Source organism: Gracilinanus agilis, chromosome 4, assembly GCF_016433145.1.
Source record: "Gracilinanus agilis isolate LMUSP501 chromosome 4, AgileGrace, whole genome shotgun sequence".
Taxonomy (NCBI): domain Eukaryota; kingdom Metazoa; phylum Chordata; class Mammalia; order Didelphimorphia; family Didelphidae; genus Gracilinanus; species Gracilinanus agilis.
In genome coordinates, this window is record NC_058133.1 from 285,347,073 (window position 1) to 285,352,123 (window position 5,051).

At 33.9% G+C, this 5,051-nt stretch overlaps 1 pseudogene; it reads left to right on the forward strand.

Annotated features, from left to right (window-relative positions):
• The first annotated feature begins 1,352 nt into the window (after positions 1-1,352).
• LOC123246445 overlaps positions 1,353-5,051 on the forward strand; it is a 31,940-nt pseudogene continuing 28,241 nt past the window's right edge.

The window sequence follows — 5,051 nt, forward strand, 5'->3', positions numbered from 1 at the left end:
TTTTCGGGCTTCTCTTATGCCTTGACTTTGGAAATGATATTTTCTGTTTAGGTTGGACCTTTTCATCAGGTATTCTTATAAATCTTCTATTTTATTGAATGACTATTTTTTCCTCTGAAATTATATACCCAGTTTTGCTGGGTAGATGGTTTTGGGTTGTACATGTAGATCTTTCATTTCTGAAATATCAAATTCCATGCCTTCCCAACCTTTAATATGGAGGCTGAAAAGTTCTGTGTAATATTGACTATAGCTCCATGGTAGCTGTTATTATTATTATTCTTTCTAGCTACTTGCAGTGTTTTCTCTTTGGTTTGGTGACTCATGAATTTAGCTATTATATTTCTGAGAATTATCATTTAGGGATTTCTTGCCAGAAGTGATCTATGGATCCTTTCAATTTTTCTTTTACTGTCTTGTTCAAGAATATCAGAGCAGTGTTCTCTGATAATTTCTTGTATTATGATGTCCAGATTGTTTTCTTTTTTTGATCATGGTTTTCAGGTAGTTCAATAATTTTTAAATTGTCTCTTCTAGATCTATTTTCTGGGTCCATTTGTTTTTTTAATTCATACATTTCACATTTCCTTCTGTTTTTTTTTTATTCTTTTTAATTTCTTTTATTGTTTCTTCATCTCTCATGAAGTCATTAGCTTCTTTTTCTTAAACCCTTACCTTCCATCGTGGAATCATTACTGTGTATTGGTTCCAAGGCAGAAGACTGGTAAGGGCTAGGCAATGGGGGTTAAGTTACTTTCCCAGGGTCACACAGCTAGGAAGTGTCTGAAGCCATATTTGAACCTATGTCCTCCCATCTCTAGGCCTTGCTCTCAATCCACTGACCTACCCAGCTTCCCCTAGTCATTAGCTTCTAATTGCCCAATTTTAATTTTTAAGCAATGATTTTCTTCTATGAGATTTTGAACATCCTTTTTCATTTGGCCCATTTCTTCTTGCATTACTTTCATTTCTCTCCCCTATTTTCCCTCTGTCTCCATTAATTTTTGAAATTCTTTTTGAGTTCTTCCAGAATCTAAATATAGTTTATATTTCTCTTTGAAGCTTTGCATGTGTTTGTTTTGCTTTCACTGTCCCCTTCTGTGTCCGTGCCTTGCTCTTGGTCCCCAAAATTTTTTCTATAATTAGGGAGGATTTTTTTTATGTTTGCTCACTTTCCCAGCTTTTTCTTGACTTTCACTTTTATTTTAAAAGTGTGCTTTGGGGGACAGCTGGAAAGCTTCACAGGTATCAGTGCAGGAGCAGCTGCAGGGGAAGGGGGATGGTTGGCAGCCTGGTAAGATCTTGAAAGTCACAAGATCCACCTTCAGAACCTGGAAGATGGAGGACAAGAAATGTTTTGCTTTTCCATCATCCAATTTCTTCATGACCAGCTCCACCATGGATGCCTCTCTCCTGATGCCCAAGGGAGTTGGGAAGTTGTGATGCAGTGCCTGGAGATAGCTTTATATGTGACGGTTGAAGGTAAAGATCTAACTATATCATAGACTCTGCCATAAATATTTGAAGCTTTTATAGTCAAAAAGAGATACCCTATATCCAAAGGGATTCTGAACCCATTCTCACTTCTGATGAAAATATAGCTGAAACTGAGAGACTCGAGACTAAAGGAAATGAACAAATGAAAATAGAAAATTTTGAAGTAGCAGTCTTTCTATGGAAAAGCAATTGAATTAAATCCAGCTAATGCAGTGTATTTTTGCAACAGAACTGCTGCTTTTTTTTTAAACCCTTGTACTTCGGTGTATTGTCTCATAGGTAGAAGATTGGTAAGGGTGGGCAATGGGGCTCAAGTGACTTGCCCAGGGTCACACAGTTGGGAAGTGGCTGAGGCCGGGTTTGAACCTAGGACCTCTGGTCTCTAGGCCTGGCTCTCACTCCACTGAGCTACCCAGCTGCCCCCTGCTGCTTATTATTATTCAGGTACCATGAGAGACTGTGACAGAGCCATTGGTATAGATCCCTATTACAGCATTAAAGAATATGGCAGAATGGGCTTAGCACTTTGAAGTTTAAACAAGCACACATAGGCTTTGGTGTACTATAAGAAGGTCCTGAAATTTATCCTAGCATTGATATATTTACTTAAGAAATTATTAATTTAGATAGACCCTTTATATCTTCCTTTCCTAATACTACCCTGCCTTCCCTCCCTTACCTTAGTGGCTGTGGAGTTTACTTCAGGGACCTCAAACCCTATTAAACTATATTAAATCCTCCAAAGCTTATTTGTAGTAAAAATGCAATAATGTAATACATAAATAAAATAAAATGCAATGCATAAGATATTTTCCACAATAAACTGATCATCAAGAAAGTTATGAAACTACCAAAATACTTAAGAACAAAAGACATTCAAAAATATATCTGAACATAGGATATGAAGTTCTCCGAAAGAAAAGCAAACTGTTAACAATTATGCTAAATTTTGATCCAAATAATTAATAATGTAGTAAATGAACATCAAGAGAACTCTAATATTTCACCCCACTACAAGAAAATTTGCAAAAGCTGAAAGGTTCACAGCAACAAAAGATAACATATATCCTTAGTAAAACCAGGAATTGGCCCAATAATTCTGAAAGCAATTTGTAATTTGACTTTAAAAAGAGTAAATGTCCATACCAGATCTTTTAATTTTGAAATCTCATTACTACGCATATATCCCAAGGATATCAAATATACAAAATTAAGTTCTGATATAAAATGTGGCTCCCTAAATCAAGCCCAGTATTTCAGCTCTGCCTTAATTAATACAGAAAAAGCAGGATAACAATCTCCCCTGTTCTGGACAGTTAGACTCTAATTGATGTGGTTGCAGATTATGTTATATTCTTCCACATATGCTATTGACTCATCTTAAGCTCTTGGTATTTGAAAAATTCCTAGCCACATTTATATGATCCCATGTCACCCACAACCTATTCTTTTGTACTATATATTAGAATCTAATAATTTTATCCCCATTATAGCCAAAAACTATTGTTGAACAAAAATATGAGAAATGGAGTAATTGACTAGATCAATGATTCTTTTTTTGGTTTTGAACTGAAACACACAAATGAAAGAAGTTAATCATGAATCCAGATAAATTCTTTCTTTTAATTCCATGTGAAAAGAAGAAATGTTGACCAAGAATTTTCTGACATTCATTTAGTATTTTAATGAAATCTATGAGAATTTAAATTTGGAATCCCATTCTAAAAAAGGAACTGCAAGATGTTTTTCTTTCAGCCTTATCTAATGTTCCTCAGTTTCCATGTTATAGATCAACTTTTGTTTCATAGGATAAGAGTCTGGAGATAGAAGACATGAGATGTAACTGCAGGACTTCTGCTTCATATTTGTATATTAGGGAAATTAGCATTCCTTTTGGCTTAATTTTCATAAACTTTAAAATGAGGTGAAGAGTAGGTAGTAGACTGAAGTATCTCTAATGTCCCTTTCAGTAATAAATTCTATGGTTCAATGTTGACCATAATTAGTGAGGGAGGGGACAGAGAAAATAAGGTATAGCCAGATATATAGGTCAAGTACTGCAAGGAAGGAGGTGATTGGTGAAAGGTGAACTGATGGTAAAACAGTTAAAAACACAAGTTGACATGAAGGATAAAAAGATGGTGGTGCAGACAATAATTGGAGAACTGGGTCTAGGACCTTCATCATTCATGAGCATAAGAAGAAAGACTGTGTACATGGCATTGGGGAGAACATCAACAGCAATATTTCTTTTTTGTTTCTGTTTTTTAGAAATGCAAAATAATCAAGAAAAGGAAAAAAAGCATTAAATATGAATTAAAAAATTTTCAAGTCAGTAAATTCCAGAAAATCTTTACATTGGAAGTATATTGTACTAATATATGTCATTGGATGTTTTTGTGAACTGTGCAATAACTATTTTTTTTATTTAGATGACTAAATTACATTAACATATAATTAGTATACATGATTTTTCACTGGTGCAGTGTAGTCATCTGCTCACAACTTTACAAAAAGAAGGAAAATTGAGCTTATGAAATTAAAATGCTGCCTTCACTCTCTCTGCTTTCTGGAGTTGCCAAAATTGCCCATCCATTATATGAAATACCCTTCATAGGAACATTTTCTCCCCTAGACACTCAGTGTGAGACTTGGTGTATTGAACACGCAAAATAAATAGTATGATAGTCCCTAGAGATAAAAGAAAAAATCATGTTTGAACCAGACAATGGTGAATTTTTCAGATGTACATTTCTTGCCATAACAATTAGCCACTGACTTTCTTTTCATTTCAAATTAAAAAATGGTTGAAGACCCAGACTCATTGCTTTCCTCTCTCATTTGTAGGATCATAAGATCATTATTTTTTAGCTAGAAATAATGCTAGAGTTTGTTGAGTTCAAAGCAATCATCTTATAGATGAACAATATGAAGCACAGAGAGCTTCCTCTAAGGCCACAAAGAAAGTAAAGCCAAATGTGGGATCTGAACCCACGTCTTGAAGTTATTTCCAAAGAAAAAGAGAGATATAAATCCTATAAAATAAAGATTCTGAGTTCATACCCTTGCTTATTATTTCAAAGTTCGTAAAATTAGTTTAAGTGTATTCTGGCAATAAAACTCATGGTAATCCCAATTAAAATTCCATTTGGCCATTTTTTTCTAATCCTGAACTTGAGGGGACCTAAGTATCATAATATTATTCTGTAACTATTATAAAAATTCTAACTATGTGATCCTAGGCAGTTAATTTTGTCTCTCTGAATCTCATTTTCAGGACTTATGAAATGAGGAGGTGAATTAGGACCAGAGACTTGAGTCCATTTCAGAGCTAATGAATCATATCTGTCTAACCTTATTTTTCCATGTATATATTATTTAATAGCTTTTGTGTTCATCTAGTTACAAGAAAATTTAGTTTTGATGACATACATGTTAAAAAGTAAAAGCTATATTTATATATACATATATAATTTATTTATTTAATCTTGAAGGATGGAGTGAAAACTTTATAAGCCTTTAACTTCCTCTGAGATATATATATATATATATAT